At 41.1% G+C, this 15,767-nt stretch overlaps 1 long non-coding RNA gene across 2 annotated transcripts; it reads right to left on the bottom strand.

Moving 5' to 3' along the window:
- Positions 1-8,702: 8,702 nt before the first annotated feature.
- On the bottom strand, positions 8,703-11,040 carry LOC145438110 (uncharacterized). Of its 2 annotated transcripts, none has more exons than XR_013914818.1 (4): positions 10,908-11,040; positions 10,634-10,838; positions 9,993-10,020; positions 8,703-8,876 (listed from the first exon to the last, which is right to left on the bottom strand). It is a non-coding gene; the product is annotated as an uncharacterized LOC145438110 (long non-coding RNA). The 2 variants fall into 2 exon arrangements; XR_013914819.1 differs by having other exon boundaries at positions 8,796-9,680.
- Between the last annotated feature and the right edge of the window lie 4,727 nt (positions 11,041-15,767).

Here is a 15,767-nt window from a genome sequence, read left to right as displayed (position 1 = left end):
CCAACTCATAAGTAAAATAACTCTTCCCGCTACTGCTCGGACCAGCCACGATCATCCGAAACGGAGCATGCAATGTACGTATTCGATCCATTTATTACAAAGATAAAGGCAATGTATGAATTCCATCATTAAGCACAATCCTTTTATAATAACCATAACTCAAAGCACTTCGATATTGCTTATACGTAAACATATCGCTTCCATAGCAACGAAAACCACTATTGACGCCACCCGTGATCGATCTATTTTGAAGAATGCCTTTGAAATCTTTGAAGGTTTTGTTGGCCGTTTTTTGAAGCCCTTTCGAGCTGTACTTATCGGTGTCGCCTTTGCAATAATAGGTCTTGGAATTTAAGCCTATAAACCCGTCACCGACCCATTCTTCTTTGAATAAACCAGGTATACGTTTCGAGTAATTGCGAACCTCAATGCAGCAAGCTTTATCAGTTTTAAAACCAACGGGATCTCGTTCAAAATCACATTTATGCTCTGCACATGCGCGAGACACGAACCATTTGTCGTGATTTTCAAAAAATTGTTTTTTCATGGAAGGCTTGATGAGAGAATAGATCGTATCGGAGCTTAAGCTTATATACGCCGAATCAGTATCTGTTTCGAGGAAAGCCCAATCGCTATCGTCCAAATACACATGCAGACAGTCATATAGGAACTGGAGCATTCTCAGCTTGGCACAGCAGAATATAAAGAAGCCCACAATGATTGGGTTTTCGTGGCAAATGTTTAGCGGACGCGTAGACACTTCGAGCAAGCCCTCGTCGCTCTTATCAATTTCAACAGCATCGACAAAAAATTTTTTTTCAACGCGCGACGGTAATTCTTCCAACGTAACGTATTCGTGTTCCCTATATTTATTAGGGTTTTGAATAGTGCGGCCAAAAGCACTATTTCCAATCGTCTTCCAGGTCAACGCCTCCATTTCACGGGCCGGATCTTTCGGGAGGACATCGCCTTTGCGACGCTCAGAGGATACCCGCTCAACGAAGGGTGTGAAAACTTGTTTTGGTTCATATTCGACAGCTTGGAATACGCGAGTCACGATCATGCCGCTTTTCAAGTACCATTGAAGCAAATCCGTATTAAACAACTGTTTTTTCGTGAAATAACTAGAGCCCAGAAATTTTTTTGGAAACTTAATATTGTTTTCCTTGGCGTATTCACGCATATGTTCACCGATATCGCACTCGTTTACTTCCATATGTTTGAAAAAAGGAGGTAACTCTTCGAATTTCGATTTTAAATGGTCGGGACAATGAATGTCACACTCGATTGCACCGAAAAATGATCCGTCTAGCGTGCGCTTGAGCAACTGCGCCTCGGTGAGATAATAAGCTTTCGTGACTTTACGCTCGAACTTTGAGACAAATTGCGCAATTTCAGGGTCTCGTTTCATATTCATCCAAACGCACTCCTTCATACGGATAACGGTATATCCCAATTTTTCCAAATATTCCGTGTTTTGTTTGGTGAGTTCACGCCTCTCGGTGTTCTCTTTATCAGGGAAACAGCTCCTACAAGCGTGGTAATAGCACCCATCGTACTGAAAGATGAGTTTACCGGCGTTCCCGTCGACAAATAGGCGTTTATTTCCGATTCTCACTTGACTACCGTTCCACGCGTGCTGAATTTTGATATCACGAACGTGACTTTCGTATTCCAACCATTCGCGCTCCGCATGAGTAGGCCAAACGCGCTGTTTATGGAATTTTTGCTTTTCCTCGTCATAAATCCACCTTATAGGGTAACCCGTTGGCATATTTTGATTTATGCATTGCAAATAGAGGGCATTTGCGTCATATCCTACTACTTTCTTGACGGTTTTAGCACTGTCACCGTAGCGAAGACTGCGTATTTTCGTTTCACCCGCCATAGCGTACCGTGACGTAATCTGTGATAAACCTCCTACCAAGTTGTTCAGAATCGTTTCGTGAAGGTCAGCATTGGCCTTATTCAGAAGAGTGATATCATAGCAATCACGAAACATCAGTCTACTTGCTATATTCGGAAGGCTCACGTTACCCTTGAACATATCGATGCCAAGCGTTTTGTAAAATTCGAAATTGTTATTCAGCGCGGTTAAGAAGCCAATGACGTCACCTTCGTTGTAATATCGGAGAAAATCACGGAATGTGGTCATACCCTCGCGTTCCCACACAGCGACACATTCTGCGTATTGCTCTTCCGTTATATTCGAATTTCGGAACGCGTTGTAAAACGATTCATGACTCGGTAGCGACGTTTCATCAAGACGCTCGATGCTATCGAGATATTCGTAGGGGAAATAAAATTTTGCGTTCACCCCATCCCCGTATAGCTTCATGTACGCATCCAAACTATAACCCGGACTCAGGAATAGCGAAATATCCAGAAATTTTAATCTGTGCGTTGTGATTGTCAAATAAGCGCTGTTTCTTTTCAAAACGAAGAATCCGCTTTCCTTGTGCAAGGATTTGATTAGATATTTTTTGCATAAATTCAGATCGTAGCGCGAAGAATTGAAACCGATTATGGGTATCTGATCGAGCCACGTATGGAGTCGAAGCGAGATATTATCCAAATAGGATCTTCTATTAGTAGGATCGATCAATTTCCGTTCTTCAATCAAATTCTCAAGTTCGATTATTTCATTAGCGAAAGATTCTCGCATTTCGGTTGAGGCGAGTTCCTGTACGCGATAAATTTCCCCGATCATTTCATCGATTAACGTCTGCGGGCAACCGTCGGATATGAAAGTTTTAGTTTCATTCGTTACGTTATTCGATAAGGACACGGAGACGGGGACGTGCCTATTAACGTATTCTACTTTTGCGGAATTAGCTCTGAGCTCATCCTTCACGAGCATGGATTCAAAGTCAAAACACATACGGTACGGGAAGAATCTTTTTTGGTTCTCAACGAAAATGCCTTCGGATTCCAATTGCTCGAATACGGTGGGTTTAGGACGATATACACCGCTAGCATATTTTCGTGTCTGGGACGTTTTGCATTCACGTTTTACATGTGTCGTCAAATTCTTTTTGGTTTTAAAGAAAAAGTTGCACGATTCACAAAAGAATGTCTCGGAATAAGTCTCGATATTAGTGATCAGGCAAGAATGAGCACTTTCCATGTGTATATGAACCACGGGCCCATCCGCTTCCGATTGACGCAATATAAATGCTTGATGATCACGTTTTTCATAAACAAGTATCTTTACGCGAAAACATTCCTCGACTTTGCTTAATTCATCGAGCGGTACACCATCATCAATAGGGATACGGTAACGGTCACGAAATTGAGAGGCCAATTGTGCGACGTGCTTCTCGTCTTGTTTTTTCCCAAAGAAATGGGATAAGCAACGGAACAGGCATAGCGAATCGTTGATCAGTTGTCCTTGTCTATTTCGCACAAACGTTCTAATATGACGACATTTTGTTATCTCCTTAGATACCGATGCGCTAGGACAGCCTAATAAAACACGGGACATTTCGTACAAGAAAAATTGGATATGTAATATTGCAACGCAGTAAAACTTAGTGTCTGGTCTCGCTTGTCTCGCTTGTTCGTAAGCAGCTGATAAATCGATTTCGTTGATGAAACGATCAAAGTCCTCACGTGAAAGTATAACTCTCGGTATATTCAAAACAGCATGGGTCGATTGCGGATGAAAATAGCTGTGTCTTTCTGTCTCTCGATTATACAGCAGGAAGCCATATGCATAGTTCAATTTGAATTGGCGCAATCTTCTCGGGTATATCGATGACATGCGCGCATGAATATCATTCATACCTCTCCCGATCAGGCGTACATTGATCGCCTCTCTCGCAGCTCTCGCAACCCTCCTGCCGTTAACCCATTCGGAATCGATAATCGAGTTGGAGTGCGATTGCAAAACCTCTGTTGCGTCGGTATTAAAACCGAGCGAATCATCGATGATGAAGCTAGCATCTTCCTCGTAGCGTCTTCGACGAGCCATATATTTTTAACTATATTCTGCAAAAATACACATTCACAAATTTATTCCATATTTCAAACGTAATTTACACTTGAAAGCTTCATAAAGGAACAGGAATTTGATGTTTTCTAGGTTACGCAGTTCATCAGCGTTGGGAGCAAATTTATCGATATCTTTAAGCACATTTTTTTGCTATAACGAGAAAATCTTTTTGCCATTCCCCATATCCTTCCAATGAGACCATTTTTCACCAAGTAGCAACTCTCTTGATATCATCGTCAACAAAACCTTCAAAGTTAGATGTCGTAGCATCTCTCGTACGTCATATTGATCGGAGTCATCACGTCAGCTGAGGGAGCCTCATCAGATTGCGCCACTGCCTCATCAATAATTGTTGCGTCATCATCACTAGCTTCCACCTCTTTACTCTTTTCAGCTGCAATCGTAACTTCGATCAATTCTACATCAACATCGGAATCGAAATCACCAATCGGTAATGTATCTGCTTGATTATCAGGAATCATAGTAGTTGATTCGCTAACTACGTCACTTGCTTTCTCCATTGTCGACATCCTTTTTGCGGTATAGTTTAGTTCGGATTCGAGCCTCTCTTATATAGTGAAGTACATGCGCTTGACACGCAGAGAGCGCGTGATTGTACTCGTGGCGTTCTTACTAGCATTCTAATTAATGATAATACGTACCAGGAACGGATATGAGCTACGTGTCTTTTTCTGTGAGCAGTCGACGTTCTAATTTGCGTGATACGACCTCAGGGCCTATCATTCGATCGGTACCAAGCACATTTTGTGATGGTGCATAGCACAATAGCTATATAACGCATACTGATCATGAGAGTATATCAATTCGGATAGCAATGTCGAACATTGATCAAAGCGATTCTCTACCTAAGCGTAGTGTGGATCCTACAAATTACGCTACATTCAACTGCGCTTGCATCGGTACCACGAGTAGCATAGAAATAAGCGAAGATGAAACTCAGATGGCTCCCATTGAGCAGTACCAAGCTATGATAAATAACAGAGGGGAAAAGATTTATGAATGCTATGCGAAGCATAGAGATGTAACGGTCTCCCCATTGAATGATCCCGTTTTCTATAACATGGTACGCTATGCTCGTAGACTAAGCACATTTATGCGGTGGCCGGATAATATCAATACCTCCGGAGCCGAGCTCGCGGACTGCGGATTGTTCTATTTGGGCTATAAGGATCATTTAAAGTGTTTCTCATGTGGAGGGCTGTTTCAAAATTGGTTGCCGTGCGATGATCCCTGGCTCGAGCATGCAAAGTTTTATCCTACGTGTCCTTTTCTTATAAAGCGCAAGGGGCTGCAATATATTCGTAATGTCTGTTATGCGACACCAAATATAAGAAGAGGCTCGACTAAATTTGATGGCGAGGTGGAATTGCGTGATGACTGTTGTACTTATGTTTGATATTTCTTTTCAAAGAATGAGTCTAGCAATCCGTGGAGATACTATTCTGGCTCAGGGGCCCTATAGAAAAGACTTGTATCTTTTTAATGACATCACAAAATTACGTATCGAAGCCTCGAATGGAGCAGAATTGACCTCGGATCAACTCTTTGTACATTCCACAAGCGGGAGCATTCAGAAATATCGAGCCACTCTGAAGCATGAAGGAGGTTTGGTCGTTACATATACTCGCGACGGAGTCGAGCATTATCAACCTCTGAATCCGGCTGACGAATTCGTCATCTATTCGCCCAGCGTAGTTGTTCCTAATCCCGACCTTCCGCTCGTATCGTATATACTACAAGCCAGTGATCGCTACATCAAACAAAACGGTCAGATCGAACGCAAGAACTCGGATCGCAGCGTTGGATGGCAGCAAAGCGGTGTACCTCGAAACATCAACCGATCTGGAGGATTTCAGCACGCGAATCGACGCAATAACGATCAACGATATCATTGATATGCTCTTTTTTCGAAATAAAATGAACTCGTACACTATACAATGCTATTTCAATGAGACTGAGTAAAGTGATAGGAGATATGAAAAGCGCAGAATCGTATGAAATGCGGCGACTATAGCGTTCGAACCTACAACCTAGATCAATATAGTTGGTTGATTCCACTGTGAGGACGTTATGAAGTCTAGTTCAACGTTTAGTGTATTACGCGAGAATTCATACTCTCAAAAACAGCTCAGTACGCATAATATTGATGGTACGACAATGGGCGTGGCTGATGACGTAGCAGATGATGTTGCAATGGAGGCAGCTGATGATGTGGCAATGGGTGTGCTATAGGTGCGGCAATGGGCGGATGATGTGACAATGTAGGCGTGGCAATTAAGGCGACGTGGCCTTCTGGGATTGGACTGCGTATATTTGACCAAACCCTACTACTGATATACAATATACATTATACATGGAAATTATCTAGGATCGGAAACATGACCAAAATCCAATTTCTGGGAACAAAGCCGCACATTTTACCAATATTACCGGTAGGTTAGGTACATCGTTGCCTTTATTCTACATCTACAGCACATCTGCAGTGTGTCAAGTTCACGTGCTGCTACAGCATAGAAATATTCTTAGATTCATCGACACAATTCTCATCGTGCAAATGAGTGCAAGCTCCATTGATGTTGAGGATCTCGAACGTCGTATGTATTGTATAGCAGTACGATAATCAAATATGTATATAACCGTATATCGCGGACTCATCATAGACCTGATACAGAAAGGAAGGATTGTATCAGTCTGGCATTATCCAATTCACAGCTATTCAGCTATACGAAAGATAACAAACTATGGAATTGTTTGCAACTACATGTCCTATAGCGTTGGAAAGACATATCAGATCGGGGGAAGCACCGGCCACAGCGAGCTGCTCTGTGGCCGGCCACAGAATGTTATGTGGATTTCACAGCTTTTCTGGAACTTGAAACAGTATTTCCCACATATTCTTGGTTCTTTGATTCCCTAATTGTTTCGTTCGGGTACTTTGATTGCGGTATTTAGTATTGAAAACAAGAAAGCAGGTAAAATGACCGCATATTGACCGATCCAGTATCTCGATGGAACAGATTATGCATTCAAGGAGGTATATAGTCGAGTCTACTTAAGCGTAAATCGAAAATCGGCAGTGAATTAAGACAAATTCCCAGTACAGTATTGTATTATTCATAAATGCATCAGGGCAATCCACGAAAGATTTTAAACTGCCCCTACAAACATCCTTAAACTGCATGATCAAATATATATGTATTACTTATTCGCATCGCAGACTCATCATTAACGATAAACATGGTTGAAAAATGAAGGACATTATCATCATCATATTGTTTAATCGTAGGTTTGCATATTTACAAAATAAAACTAACTATACAATCGATTGCAACTGCACAATGCACATTGCAAATCTTACGGTTGAAAATCAATATCAGTACGGGGGAAGCACCGGCCACAGCGAGCTCTGATCTGTTCTGTGGCCGGCCACAGAATGTCACGTGAATCTCACAGCTTTTGGGGAACTTATAGAGATTTTCTGAGAGATATCTGGTATACATTGTTTTTTCCAATTCTATGCAGTTGCATACGATTAATTGTGACGAGTGTCAGCCCAATATTTAGGTCTATTTCTATAAAAAAGATACAAATCAACACTTACCCGTTACCAGTTTTGATAAAGTCGTCATCGCTTCTAGCTTTCTATACCATTATTTCCTGTTTCATTTAGCGGATATTCCCCTTTTTAATGCATTCTTTACATCATTTTTTGTGTTTTTAATTGATATATAGAGACTATTCCAGATCGTTAAATCTTCTTCCTATCGTTTCATTGTATCGCTATTCTTCTGGTATTTCGGGTGAAAATGCATATGAACTGAGCTAAACTCTCGCTCTCACCTAGTTCTATTTACTGTATGCCCATAATAGAACATAATTGATCATGCATTTGACCACGATTGGGCCACATACAGTACTTATCATCGATACTAACTTGATATATTGCAGCCGGCCATGAAATTTGGCTGTGGCCGGCCATGAAATTTAGTCATGGCCGGCCATGAGAAAGAGTTTGACAAGGCCGGCCATGGAAATTTCATGGCCGGCCATACTGAAATTTCATGGCCGGCCATGAAAATCACCATGGCCGGCCACAGAATAGCACTTTTCATGGCCGGCCACGGAATATCTGTGGCCGGCCACGAAATTATCCGTGGCCAGTAAGTGGCCACGGGAATGCTGAAAGTCCGTCTCAAAATAGGAGCCGGAGCTGGAGCCGGAACAGTGGTATCAATGAGCTGGAGCCGGAACTCATTTATGATAGTAGAGAGTTTCGGAGCTGAGCATTTTAACTTTTATGCGTGCTCCAAAGCCCCGATTCAAACTCTTTCAGTCGATAACTTAATGCGAAACATTGCGGGCGTACGCGAATATGATGTCATCGAAAGTTGACACTGAGTGATTATGACGTCACATGACTTCGCATACCCTCGCAAAATGACAGTTCCCCGCGACGGCACCTTTGTTCTGATTGCTGCAACCGATGCTACTGACTACCTGACGGACCCATTAGATAGATTTCGGAACAAAAATAGGAGCCGGAGCTGGAGCCGGGACAGTAGTGTCAATGAGCTGGAGCTGGAGCTCATTTATGATAGTGGAGAGCTCCGGAGCTCTAGCAATTTGACATTTATTCCTCCTCCAAAGCCCTGGTTCTAGCTCTTCTAGTCGATAACTCAATGCGAAATTTTTCTGTTCCTTTCATTGTGGTCTTAGATGGCATCTCCACCAAAGCAATACATTGCTATCTCCACGAAATGAAAATCATGAAAACGTAAACTTGAATCACGTAATTTATTTTCAAAATATTGAGTCCGTTCGTGGTGCACTTGAAATGCAGCTTTATATTGTTCGTCCATGACTGAAACGATAATAGCGTTTATTAAAAACGTGTTTTCTTTTACGTTTTGCGGAAAAAAGGAAGCTCTAGTGGAGATTTATAACATTAATTTTAAATTGCTGTAGGTATTGCCGTATTTCAAAACATTGGGTATTTGGTAAACAGAAGATGTCTTCTGGTAAGGTCTCGACATGCGCTACACTTGAATATTCGCACTATTTCAATATTATATCCAACTATAGCATGATATCACCGAGTGCTGTGCCGGTATTACGTCACATCAGTGCTCAATGCTCTGTAAAGCAATGACGTGGAATACAATGCCGGCTTACGCGAATATGAAATCATCGAAAGTTGACACTGAGTGATTATGACGCCACATAACTTTGCATACCTTCGCAAAATGACAGTTTCTCGTGACGGCACCTTTGTGCTCATTGCTGCACCCGATGCTACTGACTACCTGACGGACCCATTCGATAGAATTCGGAGCAAAAATAGGAGCCGGAGCTGGAGCCGGAACAGTGGTATCAATGAGCTGGAGCCTGAGCTCATTTATGATAGTGGAGAGCTCCGGAGCTCTAGCAATTTGACATTTATTCCTGCTCCAAAGCCCTGATTCTAGCTCTTCTAGTCGATAACTCAATGCGAAATTTTTTGTTCGTGTCATTGTGGTCTTAGATGGCTCTCCAGCAGAGCAATACATTGTTATCTCCAGTAAATGAAAATAACGCAGACGTCAACTTGAATCAAGTAATTTATTTTCGATATATCAAGTCCAATCGTGGTGCACATAAAATGCAGCTTTATATTGTTCGTCCATGACTGAAATGATAATAGCGTTTGTTAAAAACGGATTTTCTTTCACTTTATGCGAAAAGGGCATCTCTTGTGGAGATTTTATAACAATTATTTCGAACTGCCGTAGATAGGTTCCTTGAAGCATTTATTATCATTATTATCAAGAATATAATTGCCGATACCAACTGATATGCAATAAACATGGGTCAAGTCTGTCCCATGCGATTCGCGAAGTCATTACGTTTCGGTACTTAGATCATGAGAAACCCTAGTATTGTTGAGTGAACAAACTATTGGGATTTCATGTGCATTTATGACGACATCAAATATATTTACCTTACTCTTCCAGGATTTCTTCGATGTCCTGACAAAAAAAAAATAATGCAAATTACACTTTGATGTGTAGTGTGTTGAAAGATGTACGGTTATGGATTATGTTCGTACGTAACCGATCGACCAATTAGGTAAAAGAAAAACTCGTTTCGAATGACTCAACTATGCGTTCTCGCTCAGCGAATACCATAAGCTAGGGGTTAATATAACCTGGGGCCATGGACACATTGGGCGTCGGGAGACTAGATTTAAGGGGTTCATAAAACCCAATGCTGGGGTGCACACTGGCAGAAATATTTACCCGCGATCAAGAAGTTGTCATTACAGGAAAGATGATTTGGGGATCCAAAATGACTCCATCAGTTACATTTCTTATTCTTTTTCTATTTTTGATAAAATTCTCTTAGAAATCTTCACTTTCTTGACGGTATACGGATGAATGTTCACTGTTCAGTGTTAATCTATCAAAATTTTTCATTGACCCCTTCGACTATCCAGGAATCGATAGGGTGTTTCTTATCACCGTACACCCAATCTAAAGCTGACTTACGCGTTCTAGTTGCTATCCGAGTCACAACATTACCACTAAGACAAATGGGGGTATGAATAAATAATAGGTATGCGCAATATATATATGGCTGTACCTCAAAGTCTGGGGTTTCGTCTTCGTTTTCTTCATCGTAACGGCGGCGGGCGCGACGGCGACGACGGGCGGCTCTGCGGCGACGTCTGTGTACATGCCTGCGGCGCCTGTGGAGATGGCGCCTGCGACGGTGATGGCACCGTGCTTCGGACTGCATGATGAGTCCGAGCACAACGAGCAAGAGCATCAGAGTTCTGATCTGCATTCTTCCCAAGTACAAGAGGAACGGTTTAGTAAATTATACAGTTGCAGAACCGTTTAAATGCAGTTCTTACTTGTATGGTTGTTGTTGGCTATCTTTCGAAATACCTCTGACAAATCGCTCAAAAGTTACGAACTTATAGAGATCTCTTGGTAAACAGGAACCAGAAGCCCCGGTTCCTATTGCACTGACTCATTGTAATTACGGTTATCTCGCAACGGCAGAATCTCATAACCATACTGTGAAAGCGACGGTTTTATAAAGTAATATGTTTCTACTTTATGGTAATCATACAGCACCGTCTTAAAAATCGTATGATCGCATTGTTAACCTGGTTCCGTGGTTATGTTGTACGGGTACGACTCGTGGTACGCGAGAACTTAGTGAACAAGTTACCAGCGCCTAGATCAGTTTGACACAAATATAGTTTAAAGAGTGTAAAGAGTGTATAATATTCTGCACAATAGATGTGTTTTAGACGGTGATATCCGATGTAAAAATTGCAAGCCGTTATATGTTATCACATCGTCACGAATGGGGTTTAGAGAATGTGATGACGGATAGAACTTTCATCAACTTGGGGTTTTCCAATTTGATTTAACTTTGTTGCAAGCACTGAGATGTGGAGCTGTGCGACCCACATACCGACTGTCAGGTCTGCACTATATTGGTAAATTATGTCACTCTTATTAATTGCCGGTAACACATCCAATTCCGTTGCAGGCATCAACGATTTCGTAGTAAATATTACATGAGGTTCCAAAATTGGCAAGAAATAAGACATGTAGGATTTTATTACCTTTTTAAACCTGGTACAAACTATATGCCAATCCACCGAATATGCAAATAAACCCGGCATTCATTCTGTCTAAAGGTATTTTTAAAAGGAATCATCGTCGCAATCTCTAAGTTTACGTTAGTTAGTCACTTTGATAACGTGCTCCGTATAGGCATTGGCAAGAAAAAGTGTTTGATGGTATTTCTTTCAGAATCCGATTTACGTTCACAGCAAATTATGAATACCCCGTGTACGAGAGTTCTTATCAAATTGATTCGATGTTTGACGGGATAAAGAGAATCCCACGAAAGGTATTGGCCACTGAATGTAGCCTTTCGATAACCAGCTGCGAACACAGTCGATATATCAACTTATAACTGTTATACCTGGTTGCTTGAAAGCGGGTGGCGTGCGGCTATTGAGGGTCCCGTTAGGAATTGAAGGAGGAAAATTCACATGTGTCAAACTTCTGTATACGTGTTGTCGAAACAGCTGTTAATATATAGTGCGACTTGGCAAATTGTCATATAAGGATGGAAGTTTAGGCAAGACAAACACCAAGTATCATTTCAGTATGGAACGATATCCTGTTTCCGGCAAGGATGTTGAAAGTGATTGATTGTAATTAATCATGCTAGCATATGCTATAGATCCGAAACTATAACCGCGCTTATTGCTAAGAGTTACATGGCGTTCATCCTGAAGGCGCGAGCTGAAAAGGTGCTGCTCGATAAATTGTAAGTACATGTAGCCGAATCAAAAGCAAACGTATTCCATACCTGAATGTGTAATATCTACCACGACTTCAACCGGTTGTATTATCAGTAGGACTATGTATTTTTTGACCTGAAAAACGCAAGGATTTTGATCTAAAAAAACTTAATATTGACCAAATATTGACCTAGCGTATGAAAATTAGGTGTTTTCTCACATAATGTTAAAATTGTCCTACTTATCTTCATTTCTGTCTGAACCAGTCTGTCCTTACGTTTTTGACGTAAAAACTGACAAATTTTTACATGAATAAACTCGTATTTCAACGAAATCTGGTTCTATGAAGAATTCCACTACTTACCAGTGTTGGGATCAAGTCACTACCTTCGAGTCACGAGTCATTTCGAGTCATTGCACATTTTGACTCGAGTCAAGTCAAGTCAATCGATTTTCAAAGGTGACTCGAGTCAAGTCAAGTCACTCGATTTTTGGAGGTGACTCGAGTCAAGTCAAGAGTCAAGTCACAATTCAAGTCAAGTTGCCTTTTCGAAGTACTATGAGGCATGATTACGTCATTCCAATTTGCTAGCCGTCTGAAATACAGTTTCAGTGGTCAATGGTCATTGATTCCGAACCGATGAACGAATATAGAGTTAAATATACAACACGCAAGATGGTGCTGCATCGCTCCCATATACGTAGAACTGGTAAACTAATTGCATAGCCTTAGTTTATAGATACAAGCCAAAATAGAGAATCGAGAATCGAATTGATAAGATGCAATGCATTACCCATTTACAAATAGATATGATGCCAGTCGAGCCTGCGCCAATGGTTGAGGACTGTATAAACTATATTCGACTTCAATTTCAATAAAACAAGAGGTTTGGTTAAGGTAGGAACAGAAATAGAGATTTTGCTATTCTATTACTTTACTACTAGAGTAAGCTTCGATCACTTCGTTTGCGGTCAACTTATTTGTGAGAGATAAATCGAGGCTCAGTGAAACGCACGGTCATTGAATGATTGGTCGCTCTCACGGGTTACACAAGGGTTTCGCGAACAATCCGAACATATGCAAGATACAGTGATTTTTAAAATCGACACCGATTCTACTTGATGACTTGAAATTGACTCGTGAATTTTGCTCCGAGTCACGAGTCAATCCACATTTCTGATACGCCGAGTCAAGTCAAGTCAAGTCATTTTAGCGAAGTGACTCGAGTCAAGTCAAGTCATGCGAAAAAGGTGACTCGAGTCTGACTCGAGTCAAGTCATGACTCGAGTCATCCCAACACTGCTACTTACATCACGTATTATGATAGAAATAATTAGAATTTGTTGTACTACAACGAAATATACTTTCCTTCATTCTCGGGTACATTTTCTGTCCTTACTAAGTAGCTTGCCAAGGAGAAAGAAGGTTAAACAGCAGCAGTCGCTGGCTGACAACACTGAAGTTGTACGTACACTGCTGGTGACACATCGTGTTGCTTCATTCTGATAATGTTATCTACATCACAATTTTTCATCATGCGCTTCTTGATGTGAGAACCATGCAATGTCCGAGCAGTTTTGCTGCAGTTAGGCAATTGCGTTACGTTGACCATACCACCATGTAAACCTATTTGTTTCATTTGACCGTGATTCTAAATGGGCAGACAATGGGCCGTCTACAACGGTAGGCCTATAAAGTAGGCTACAAGCTGTAAAATATCAAATGATAATTTCACCGACAGTACAAAAACTGCGATACAAACGAAATGCAGGGGTCAAAACTATTTTGACTTTGTGAACTATTTTGACAATTTTTTGACCTAACGCTACGATTTTGACTTATTTTGACATTTAAAAAACCACCCTCGCTTCTACTAAAGCAGAAGTACCACGACAAATATATATGTTCGTATAGCCTTCTCTAGACCAGTGGTTCTTGACAAGTGTTCGCTGGAACGCTAGGAGTTCCGTGACCCGCTGTCAAGGGTTCCGCGGAGCTCAAGAGACACGCTCAACTCAATTACTGCTGTTGTTGTACGTCGTGTGCAGTAGCGTGCGCGGATAAGGTTATGGGGTTCAAAATCGAAACCCAGTTCTTCGGAGAGGCCCATTAGATCACCAATATTTATAAGTCCATTTACAATTAGGCAATTGGCCTCACGATGATGCGTTACAACCGAGCAATACGGTGACAGTTCAAGGTGAAACCCCGAACTTCTGAACTGGTAATTAATAGTGAAAAACGGAAGTCACGCTGTTTTGCATAATATATTAGGTATATTATTTTCGTTGGGTGTGACAAATATTTTATTGGCTTTGTACTTTGACACTCTGCTGATTCCCAAGTCATTCTGTGCACCAGTAATCTATAACAATGTATTAGATGTTTCGTTAGATGTGAATTGTTGTAGATTTTTGCTTTGATGGCTGAGGGAAACTTTGGGGTTCCGCGAAGTCCTGAAGATTCACTTTAGAGTTCCGCGGGTTAATAAAGGCTAAGAACCACTGCGCTTGTCATACCTAACTAATAGAACTATCAATCTAAGGATTGAAAATGTGCATTGATACGTCGTGCCCAGAGTTCAATCGGCTGGTTGCAGGCAACAGCAATCGAAGTTTCAAGATTGGACTAATAGTATGACAAATGGAACGGTGGAACAGGTGAAGTTTTCGGAGTGTATTGTGTTTGCATGTTACATGAGAGTTGATGTCACTACAATTCCAATTACAATTCCAATCTTCTATACATAACAATCTATCACAAACCTATTTTGTACCAGACCGGATTTGTTAGGTACAGTGTTGGGATCAAGTCACTACCTTCGAGTCACGAGTCATCTCGTATCATAGCAGATTTTGACTCGAGTCAAGTCAAGTCAGTCGATTTTCATAGGTGACTCGAGTCAATTCAAGTCACTCATTTTTTAGAGGTGACTCGAGTCAAATCTAGTCTAGTCAAGTCATAATTCAAATCAAATTGAATTTTCGAAGTATGAGTGATGATTCAAAGTCATTAAATTTTGCTAGCTGTGTGAAAGACGTAGGAATTGATCATTTATCTTGAATCAAATAACGAATATCTAGTTAAATATACATGCCAAAAGACGTTGTATCCCTCTCGTACACATAGAACTGCTAATAAAATATGTGGGTAACTGTACAGCTCCATGCTACAGCCAAGATGTAGGACCTAATACGAAGCTTCGAGAAATTGAAACAATTTCATATGGTGCAATAGCCTACACTACTCATCTACACATCCGTAAGAATATAAACTCTCAAACTATATTTGTTCGACTTAAATCATACAACAGGGTTGGTAAATGTGAGCACTGCGAAAGCTAGGCCTATGCATTGAGCCGTCTAAGAACCAGGGACACATATTTAGTTTAATATTCTACTACTACTACTACTACTACTACGGCAGCGTAGGCTGTGACCGTT

This window comes from Botryllus schlosseri, chromosome 4, assembly GCF_051294905.1.
Source record: "Botryllus schlosseri isolate E-star chromosome 4, Bs_hap1, whole genome shotgun sequence".
Classification (NCBI taxonomy): domain Eukaryota; kingdom Metazoa; phylum Chordata; class Ascidiacea; order Stolidobranchia; family Styelidae; genus Botryllus; species Botryllus schlosseri.
This window is presented reverse-complemented; position numbering and strand designations above follow the sequence as displayed.